Consider the following 12,363-nt stretch of genomic DNA (forward strand, 5'->3'; position numbering starts at 1 on the left):
GGCTTAGACTGAGGAAAATGGCTTATCCAGGATGGGAGATGATCAAGCCAGATTACTGTGATTGTCTCTGCTCCTAACAATAGTCTGGGCACAGTGATAAGAGTCCGCCAAATCGTCAATGACACAAAAAGATGATGGATGAAATGCAATATGACCTACTGTTTAAATCCGTTGTGTTTGCCCCCAAAGGCAGTTCTTTAGTAAGCATTCACAATAAAGCTATATACTATTAAATTGCATTCCACTGTTATTGCCAATGATATTGCTTAAAGGAGATATTTCAATAAAGAACTCGCATAGTTGCACAAACACATTCTGCAATTTTTATTTTTAATTTAGCTTGATGAATTAAGATCTTCCCTAAACAGTAGTAATTATTCTCTGTAATACTTTGTATAGCCTATTTGGATTTGTTTGTTATCTTCACTTCAAGCTAAATGTTTCATTCAACCGATAAACTATTATCACAGCGACTACAGATCGTTTTCAGTTTTCAATTAGCAACAAAGTGTGCTTTGTCATTATCTGCATTCCTGCGCAGTTTCAAATGACTGTTTGCCACAAAAGGAAAGATGTTTCTAAACAAAATACACATACAGTGTATCTTAGTATCTGGTTCTAAGACCGTTAACAAACGCATCAATAAAGTTAAAAGAGGAACTTGAACATCAGCACACGACAAACGTGCAGCAATGGTAATGACAACAATGACAGTATAAAATAAATAGTGAAACAAACCCTGAATGATATTTACCATACAAACATTCAATGTGCAAACCATGCTGGGAATTCACAAACCACCAGCTTAATCACCAGCTACAGTAGTTAGGCCAATGCTGGTCGGTGACACATGTTTGCATATGTGACCTTGTCTGTGAACAGAAAATACAGAAATTAGTTATTTTAAATACTGAAATGAATGATTTTATTGAAACTATTTTCATTTTATTATTTTGCACAAAAAAATACTGAAAATTGGCTTTACTGTATAAATCTTGAGTTCAATCTTTGACATGACCCTACTCACTTAATCAATATTCAAGGTTATATTTTCCAAGAATGTTTTATATACCTTATGTAAGATGATTTTATGTGGTTTATCACAAAAAATCCATTTATTCTCAGGCAGAATCACATAGATTCAAAATACAATAGCTGCATTTGCAGTTATAAGTCAAATCAACATAGCGTATATGCTATTATGTGTAACTCCAACTGTTCATAAGCGCTGCATTTATTTGTTATGCTGCATCTTCTTCCATCATCATCACAGCTCAAATAAACGCTTCAGTCTACTGCCTGCAATAGATCACTTGTGTTGTGGAACACCAGGGTGCACAATGAGGAACTGATAAGTGTGGCCCCAGGGGGTAGCTGAATGATCTTACCTTTCTTCTTGTTGTCAAATATTCTAATTAATTTGACAGTGTACTTGCTTTCGTCTTCCTTTTAAATAAAGATCTGTCTTGATTTGCAAGTTTCTTTTTTTGGTCTCTCTTTCTTAGTACGAGTTACACAGAAGTTTTACATCACGGTTATATTGCATTCGGTGCTCCTTTTGGCAAAAACGGTGTTATGAGAGCCTGACAATATTCTTCTTTCTTTTGTAATAAGTAATGATTAACCAACAGGAATGGGGCCTTGAACAAAAGATAATAATAACCGAAGTTTTATATCCGACCGCTAATCACTCATCATTGTGTGTTATGACAAAACCCGGTGATTGCACAGCATTATGCTCAGAAAGAGTAAACACAGGCTCCCATTTGGTGAAGCTAGTGGCGCAGAAATTACACACTTCAGCGTTAAATACAAAAAAACAGGTCACTCGTTGTGTTTTCTTTTAAGACACTTTCAAAATATTGGCAACCCCAAATGGCATAAATAATCATGTTTACTGTCATTCTCACAGCCCAGCACACTGTTATTGAGAAGTCTTCGGCGTCTGTTTGCTTGATTTAATGCTAGTCTCCGGGCCAGGCCATTGAAGTGAGTTTTATAGAGAATGAGAGTGAGGTTTTTATCGCTTCACCTGAGTGATAGGGGCTGCATGATAAAGAACCTAAGGCTATTTGTTTTCCAGCCTTTCCTATTCTCTCGATCTGTCTCTTAGTAAACATCAAATGCGCCGGTCCTTCTGCATCATTATGACATCGAGGCAATTAGCTCTGGTGAGGTTTAAATGATTGGCTTCATCTTTTTTTCATGAGTACAACGGAGAAGTTGAGCAGTGGGTTCTAATGATCTCAAGTGATTAAACTGAAATCATTCAAAATAATCGCCTTTCATTAGTGTCAACATGAATGAAGATACGGCGGCCTAATAATCCAACCGTTATAATAAAAACGGCGATTTGCTGATGCTGATTTTTTTCTCTCCTTGATATAGTAATACCTTAGGGAACAAATGGCTCATTAATAAAACCCTGCTTTGGCTTGTCCTTCATATCCGCAGACTTTATCAAGTGAGAACATGTCTGTAATTAATGGAACCGACAGCTGTTATGACATGACGTGATTAGAAACTTTTACTTCGGCGTGTAATTGCCTACGACTCTACCGGTAGGCTTCTTGCATTAATCCACTTTATTATTAGGTGTGTTTTCTGAGCTCTGCCTCAGTCCTGCCAGCATAGACCACAGTCGAACGTTCTGTAATCTAAATCCAGCAGAGTCTAAAGTGTTTCCGGCACAGTGTGGTATTAAGACCAGTTCCCTCATATCTACTATTCAAAGAAACCCACCTGCTGAGAAAGGATCTATGAGTTTCTGAATAAGCTTAGCATGATTTTCAGTGATGGTTGTTCAAGCTTTTGTGTGTTCGCTGCAGTTTCACTGAAATTGCATTAATTGATTTGGTAAGAGCTCTGAATATGCTCTCCGTGAACACCTTTGGACATTTGACCAACATGGGGACAATCCAATTCAAAAATCCAAAAGCCTTGAGAAATGTTTGAAGTGGAATGTTTAAGAGCATGATAACAATTTTTATGGTAAACGGCCTGCTACAGTACGTGGGTGGCAAAATACAGCAGTGGTTTCCACAAATCTTGCTTGAGAACCCAGATTTTACATTGGACAGATCTAAACAATATGCAAATCATTCATAGTAAAAAACAATCAAGAACTAGACACAGCTATTTTGCTGGTTGGTTTTATGTTTGTATTTCCAGTTAGCTTTGTTGGTCTGCTGCCTGTGAACTAAACAGCCAGTTTCCACACATCCATTATTTGCAATATGAAACACCATCTGCATTTCTAGCTTTCAGATAGTATGCAATGATTATTATTCTGGTGGACATTGGACTCGAAATACTGCACAAATGCTTGCATATATGAATTTAAACTCTATTCTATCATTTAGCATTGATGAGTGTCCATTATGTGCCTCGTCCATAGTTTTGAAACTGCTCATGCTAGGCCCCGCTAGCTAACCTCTACACCCATACTTAAATCTGCTTCCATTAAAAATGCATTAGTGGTGCAAAATCCTACTCAGTCCAACATCAAATGAGGCTCAATGGATCCTATGCCATGTATTTTAAACCATCCCAACAATAAAAAATCAACGAAAGCAGACAAACGTCTCTTGTTCATTAGAACGTTGCATACAAATGGAGAGAAATCAAAGCTGCACATGTCAATTTTCTAAATGTGGTTGATGGGAAGACCACTGAAATACAAATGGGATGTGGAACGCTAAAGGTAAATGGAATATTCAGTGCTCAAGACAAGTGAAGCTGAAGTGTTTATAGTGTTTAGATTTGTTTCAGTGTGAAGTTAAATCCAATATAAAATAACCTTTTTGACATGATGATATAAGGTAATATGTGATATAACTGGCCTCTTTTTATAGAATTATTTTTGTTTGAAGAAAAGCACAGGATTACCAAAGGCAAAATCCTGCAGGTGGAAAAAGCCTAGAATCAAAATTCTGTTTGACTAAATGCCTGTAAGGACCCCTATGGGCCAGTGGACTATTGGTTTCAACAGTACATGCTGCAAGCAGTAAAGAATATAGAGATAGAGCTGCAATCATGCTTGACCTAGCAAAGGTTAATCACAACTCACGCAACTACACAGGTTTTAATTAAAGAACCGGCAATTCGCAGTATGTCAGCGCAAAACATTATAAACCTAAAGAGAAAACCACTATTACCAATAATAATCCAGCAAGCAGAAACCAAACAATTTTTTATACTCCCTGCAAGCAAAACCAAAATAATGATGGTAGTCAAACACATTCGTCCTACAAAAATATAACCCACTGCAAAGCAAGAGGGGGAAAAAGAGGAGAAACGATGTCTTCGCTATTCAATACAGTAGTGGTTAGCAAAGGCAGTAAGTCATCAAGGAATGAGAATTTAAGATCCTCTTCATGGACATGGAGTTGTAAATCATTCTCATGTTACATATTTTGACCTAACTGCTTTAACATGAAACTGTTATCTGGACTAACTGGACTGTAGTTTCTTAATGAATTCTAATAGTCTCTAAACAATAATCTAAATAATAATGACTAGGATATTGGAACTAGTAGATAAGTGGCATATTTTATGGATGGAATACACTACAAGGCTTTTGAAATCTGAACTGATTTTTTTAAACTATACATCAAACATTTGCAGACTTTTTGAAAGTTTCAGATAGAAACACACCAACTGATAAAATCTGCAGACTGGCACAGACTTTCTGTAACAAGTCCAGACATCTGGGCAAAGTCTGAACAAGGTCTTTACAGTCTGTATTTTAGCCATTATTAACAATAATATTATCTATATCTATGGATCGCAATGTTAAAGTCAAACGTTAAACTATAGATCATTTTGGTTGAGTGCAGTGGAAGTATTTTTCTGCCCTGCTAAAATTAAATTGTAATATCATCATATTTCTTATAATACTGTAGTTGTAACCAAGGTAACACAATATAACACACTGAAATACATAAAAGCTGCATTGCTCCCCAAGCTTCCTAGTTAAATATTTTGTTAGGAATTAATAAAATATGAGTTCATAAAAACCAAGGGAATAAAATTGTGTTATTGTCTCAATATCTACGGTAAGTCTACAATAATGATTTTAATGCAGAGATGTCAGGTCAGCTTTGGCAAAAAAAATAAATCAGGCTTTCGATAGATAAATGTGTTTGTCTTTATTTTTATATAATTTCATCAGATAATGCACTTTAATTTACTATTAGTTACTCCTTAAGTACAGTGGGGCAAAAAAGTATTTAGTCAGCCACCAATTGTGCAAGTTCTCCCACTTAAAAAGATGAAAGAGGCCTGTTATTTTCATTATAGGTACACTTCAACTATGAGAGACAGAATGAGAAAAGTGGTAGAAAAAAGTCACCTACAAAAAAAAGCAAGATTTCTGCCTCTCACAGACCTTTAACTTCTTCTTTAAGAGGCTCATCTGTCCTCCACTCGTTACCTGTATTAATGGCACCTGTTTGAACTCATTATCAGTATAAAAGACACCCGTCCACAACCTTAAACAATCAGACTCCAAACTCCACTATGCCCAAGACCAAAGAGCTGTCAAAGGACGGCAGAAACAAAATTGTAGACCTGCTCTAGGCTGGGCAGGCTGAATCTGCAATAGGTAAACAGCTTGGTGTGAAGAAATCAACTGTGGGAGCAATTATTAGAAAATTAAAGACATACAAGACCACTGATAATCTCCCTCGATCTGGGGCTCCACGCAAGATCTCACCCCGTGGGTTCAAAATGATCAGAAGAACGGTGAGCAAAAATCCTAGAACCACATGGGGGGACCTAGTGAATGACCTGCAGAGAGCTGGGACCAAAGTAACAAAGGCTACCATCAGTAACACACTATGCTGCCAGGGACTCAAATCCTGCAGTGCCAGACGTGTCCCCCTGCTTAAGCCAGTACATGTCCGGGCCCGTCTGAAGTTCGCTAGAGAGCATTTGGATGATCCGGAAGAGGATTGGGAGAACGTCATATGGTCAGTTGAAACCAAAACTCAACTTGTCGTGTTTGGAGGAGAAAGAATGCTAAGTTGCATCCAAAGAACACCATACCTACTGTGAAGCATGGGGGTGGAAACATCATGCTTTGGGGCTGTCTTTCTGCAAAGGGACCAGGAAGCGTGATCTGTGCAAAGGAAAGTATGAATGGGGCCAGGTATCGTGAGATTTTGTGTAAAAACCTCCTTCCATCAGCAAGGGCATTGATGATGAAACGTGGCTGGGTCTTTCAGCATGACAATGATCCCAAATGCATTGCCCGGGCAACAAAGGCGTGGCTTCGTAAGAAGCATTTCAAGGTCCCGGAGTGGCCTAGCCAGTCTCCAGATCACCACCACTTAAAAAATTAGACAATGTGATTTTTCTGGATTTTCTTTTCTCATTCTGTCTATCATAGTGGAAGTGTACCTATGATGAAAATTACAGGTCTCTCATATTTTTAAGTGGGAGAACTTGCACTATTGGTGGCTGACTAAATACTTTTTTGCCCCACTGTATATAGCAACACATTAAACACCCTTAGGGGCAATTCAAATTTTCACGTGTAAAACCGTGTGGAAAGTTTGTGTAAGTCTGTTTGGTGCCCATGCATTATAGAAATTACATAGAGGCCTACTTTAGATTTAAAGTCCCACTGAAATAAAAAATGAAAATGCCAATTTTTTCATGAAAAATTGAAATATTTATTGTAAATAGTTTATCAGTGTGGGTTATTCTCTTTTTCAAAATCCTTTCATTCATTAATTTTCTTCCGCTTATCCGGGGCTGGGTCGCGGGGGCAGCAGTCTAAGCAGAGATGCCCAGACATCCCTCACCCTAGACACTTCCTCTAGCTCTTCCGGGGGGACACCGAGGCGTTCCCAGGCGAGCCGGGAGACATAGTCCCACCAGCGTGTCCTAAGTCTTCCCCGGGGTCTCCTCCCAGTCGGACGGGCCCGGAACACCTTCAGGGGAAGGCGTCCAGTAGGCATCCGGAACAGATGCCCAAGCCACCTCAGCTGACCCCTCTCAATGTGGAGGAGAAGCGTCTCTACTCCGAGCTCCTCCCGGGTGACCGAGCTTCTCACCCTATCTCTAAGGGATCGCCCAGCCACCCTGCGGAGGAAGCTCATTTCGGCCGCCTGTATCCGGGATCTTGTCCTTTCGGTCATGACCCAAAGCTCATGACCATAGGTGAAAGTAGGAACGTAGATTTCTTCACCACGACAGACCGGTACATCGACCGCATTACTGCAGAAGCTGCACCGATCCGTCTGTCAATCTCCCGTTCCATCCTTCCCTCACTCGTGAACAAGACCTCAAGATACTTAAATCCTCCACTTGAGGCAGGAACTCTCCACCAACCTGACGTGGGCAAGCCACCCTTTTCCAACTGAGGACCATGGCCTCGGATTTGGAGGTACTGATTTTCATTCCAGCCGCTTCGCACTCGGCTGTAAACCGTGCCAGTGCATGCTGAATGTCCTGGTTTGAAGAGGCCAACACGACAACATCATCCGCAAAGAGCAGAGACGAGATCGTGTGGTCCCTGATACCCTCCGGCCCCTGGCTGCGCCTAGAAATTCTGTCCATAAAAATTACAAACAGAACCGGTGACAAAGGGCAGCCCTGCCGGAGTCCGACATGCACTGGGAACAAGTCCGACTTACTGCCGGCAATGCGAACCAAGCTCCTGCTTCGGAACCTGACAGCCCTTAGCAAAGTACCCCGGACCCCATACTCCCGAAGCACCCTCCACAGGACGCCGCAAGGGACACAGTCGAATGCCTTCTCCAAATCCACAAGACACATGTGGATTGGTTGGGCAAACTCCCATGAACCCTCCAGCACCCTGTAGAGGGTGTAGAGCTGGTCCAGCGTTCCACGGCCCGGACGAAAACCACAATGTTCCTCCTGAATCCGAGGTTCTACTATCGGCCGTATTCTCCTTTCCAGTACTCTGGCATAGACTTTCCCGGGGAGGCTGAGAATCAAAATGATTTTTCAAAATCATGTGGCCTTATAATCTTTAGTTAAAATCTGAAAATGCACTTCTGTCCTGTAATGACTTTCCATTTTAGATGATATATGTAAAACGGCATTGGCATAGCATCAGTTTACTTCTGCTGCCAGTTCCATTTTAAAATGCAACAGCTTTTTTTATACATCCGATTGAATCGCAGAGAAAGACAAAAGCCACGGCCACTAATTTTCTCATTGAAAAGTCCATTTCACTCGGAAATGCATCAAAATAGGGAAGTAAAAAGGATCGCAACTTCCGGTTCATGGGGACTTTAAGTCTTTTAAATCGCCAGAGGATAAACCCAAATATAATTTATGAAGTCAAATCACTTTTAAAGAGATTTTGTCTGTAATTATCTTGCAACTATAATGCGTATTAGAGAAACAGTCCTAAAAATTTTCAAGACAAGATTTTTTATAATGACACACCCCTTTGTATGTTACATTTGTTCATTTATCCATCTTTTTTTTATCATCAGCACTGTAGTTGGTAACATCGAATACAAAAAATGCTTCATTGTGTTCCTACAGTTCATTTTATACAGGGATGTTATTTAACAGCATTAAAATGCGAGACCTCGCAGTCACGTTGCAGGTGATTGAATCGTTTTAATTTGTAGTGGATGTTAATATGTAACATCCCAGCTAGAACAAAAACAAATACTATCATAAAATAATAACATAGGAATGGTTCAGTTGCTTTTCTATAGCCGAGGCTCAGTCCATGGTCAATGTTTCCTTCAATAGTGTGCACAGACTTTCAAAAGTATGCCCACCCAGAGAAACATTTACTGAGTAACAACTAGCCCCAGCCTCCTTTTTTTCATTCAGGCACAACATTCAAGTACCCAATTTTATTGAAATCCCCTGTATTGCACTTGGATAATTCTATTTCAAGGTATTACTTTTTAAAACATAATTTGTCCCCGGGCTTTGAAGAGAAAGAGGGCTGAGTAAGCAAATCAATATACTGTAGCCCAGCAAGTTGTCTGGCGTTTAATTTGCTCCGCAGATGAAAGTAATCAAAGAATCCAGAGAAGACTATTCAAGGTTAACCAACAAAATCCATTCACACTAAAAATAACCTACACTACTGTACCAAATAAATATTACATGCTGCAAATACACCTTAACATATTGCATCAGATCTAGTACAAGATCAGCAATGCCAGACTCGATAAAAATGGTATCCGTTTATTTAGGCAAATATTTTGAAATGCAATTATCAAAGTTGCAAATTGCCTCAAATGACGTTTGTAATTTTTTACAAAAAGGACAAAATTCTTTCTGGGTTATAATTGGAGCACTGTTGTGGTTTGTCACCGCACCCATAATGCAATGTTCTAGGTCAGTCCTTTATTGTTAAAATGTGACAAGACCGAAAGGCCATGCGGACATACACTGTAAAAATAGTAACTGAAAAACAGTGTGGTGTGTTGCCTTTCTGAAATAATGAGCAACTGCAAGACAGAGGTGGAGAAAAGTATTTTACGTTTTTATGAGGACTCTACCAGAAGGAAAGTATTTCATGTTCACAATCTAACATTCTGTCAAACCAACCATCTGTTTCATTAACATTTAGTTCTTAAGTGTTTTTGTTCAACCAGACCTGAATTCTTATTGCCAAAAGACTTACAAATCGCAATGAATCAAAACCAGTTTATTGTCTAACATCTAAACTGAAATAAAATCGAGATGGCTGACATGTACTCAACAAATACAAAATAATTCTATAAAAATTACATAAGCAAGAAAATTACTTCTTGATCCTGCCATCCACAAATATAACATGTTCTGCCAGCTTAATGCCTATTACAAAAACGAAATGAGCCTTTTTTATGTGTCGTGCCCAAACTACCTTTTTTAATAGAAAATAGGTCAGGACAGGCAAAAAAAAAAATTTTACTTCTCAATAAATTTCACAGGGTCTTTAAGATTGTGTTTTCCTTTGTGATAAAGGTTAACACATAAAGCGGTGTGTTTTTTTGTGAATTAGAAAGGGTCAAGGATATCTTGGGATTCAGTCACGATCCTGCTCAGCACGAGATGCATTCGGCACCCAAAATGGCTCTACGGTATTTCGAAACATTGATGCATTAAGCATGACTCTTTATTAACTACATTTAATGTTTAACATGTAATATTAACACACATACAGCCGTTGTACGGCAGTGACCAGAACAACACATCTACCTAGAGATGGTAGGACGGATATACAGTACAGTAGCTGCACATCTTTTTGGTTTGGTAAAAAAGCAGCGTTGTAAGAAATCATCGGGCTTCTTAGCAGAATGGAAGACAAACCGCAGCGAAAGATTCAGCACTATGCTCTAGTGAGGTGCAGGGGATGATTACCACACAAATAAGCTCCAGTGCCTGAATCCCTCTTCTCTGCAGGCAATGAGAGGGAAATAAAGCAAGTCAGGGAGCAACAAAGAGCAGGAGAGGAGCTGGACGTGGGGGGTAAAATGAGGAACAGAGAGAGAAATGAACAGACGGGGAATGTGAAACAGTGGAAAGGGGAAAAGTACGGTAGGGCAGAGGTTTAGGAACATTTCAATTACTGTGTAAACAGACAACAAAGACCACTGGAGACTATATAAGAGTCCTTCGCCTTGAGGGAAAGTAATTTCTCCTCCCTCAACTCTGCTCCAGTCTGAAATAATGTCAGACACTAACTAAGCAAACATTTGATGTTCTGACTCAACTGACAGACTTTCATTACATCTAAAATTATCTTCAAAAGCTTTGGGGTAATGAATTGCCTGTAAAGATTAAATGTGAGCCACCCTCCCAAGAGCAGAGATCACTCTTTAAGTGCTCGCGGAGAACATTTCCAAGCGTCCAGAGTGTTTTTGATTTCACTCTCATTAATGTTGTAATTGGTTCTGTAATTGGCTGTCGCTTATTCACCTGGAGCTGTAGATTATATATATCTAACAGGTGATGTGATCTGTACAGAGGAAAGCAATTACATAAGCCCAAGAATTATGAAACTATAGAGCATTACTGAATCCAAACAATTGTGCTTTTTGCTTTGAGGACATCCCAAAGCCTTTGAATTTAACACTTGCCATACTTACAGCAAGGTTTTTTTCAAAGAGTAGAAAACGGTTGGATTCAAAGTCTACAAAAATCGGAAAATCTTGGATTTCGTCTTTCTAATATACACTTCATAATAAACGTATATAAGGTGGCAGAAACGTTAAATGAGTCAATGCAAAATGAAAATGAAATGCCAAGCAAATTTGTGACTGTCACTAACCATGTGAACGCCTTTAAAATGTCAGATCTCCAAACATTCAGATTTGAACATTTATCTTACAAAAGACGGACATACCAAAGCTATTACAAAAATAAAAACATTCCAAAAAAGTCTGAAATAGTCCACTGAAAAAATATGCTTACAATTATTTATTTTTTAATAGAACCTGAATAGGCATTCTTACTAGCAATCTCTGATTTGGAACCACATTGGAAACAAATGTATGATATAAAAAACATAACAAAATGTATAGACAGAAAGCATGATAATACTGTATCCAAAATGTATTACACGTTTGGAAAAGTCAAAACATTTCAAATTCAAAATCCAACAGTGTGGAACAAAAATAAAATGATGATATTCCAAGACTTTGCTATCCCATGCATAATTGAGTTAGTCTCTTTGTGAATATCAAACATCTCTTCTCTTATATTTCCTTTGTTTTTCACAAATCTACAATTCAGGATTTCCCCCCCATATGTAATCAATAGTGCTATTCAGTCATTAATCACAGTATACGTAAAGCACAGAATGGAAAAATAATTGGCATTTATAAATTGATCATTTTAAGTATTTTTCTGACTTAAGCAGACAACATTAATTGTATCACATGCTTTTTAAAGACTGACTTATCAGAACATCAAAAATGATCATCATGAAAATCATCACTTATACTAAAGCAAAATAAATAATAATCAATGATAATGTTGCTACACTGCATTGCATAAACCTTTATTAAGTTTTTAAAAAGGCAGAGAGAGAAAGTGAATTTGTGTGAATGTGTTTTCGAGAGAGAGAGAGAGAGAGAGAGAGAGAGAGAGAGAGAGAGAGAGAGAGAGAGAGAGAGAGAGAGAGAGAGAGAGAGAGAGAGAGAGAGAGAGAGAGAGAGAGAGAGAGAGAGAGAGAGAGAGAGAGAGAGAGAGAGAGAGAGAGAGAGAGAGAGAGAGAGAGAGAGAGAGACTTTCCATTCCATTTATATGTATTGCTCATTGTGAGACTGTTAAGTGAGGGATATGCTCTGTTGGGAAACAGAGCCACTAATAGTCATAATACTCGCATTTTACAACTGATGAAATGCGTTTCAGCTGTGGAGATAGAAATGG

This window comes from Barbatula barbatula (genome assembly GCF_947034865.1).
Source record: "Barbatula barbatula genome assembly, chromosome: 3".
NCBI lineage: Eukaryota > Metazoa > Chordata > Actinopteri > Cypriniformes > Nemacheilidae > Barbatula > Barbatula barbatula.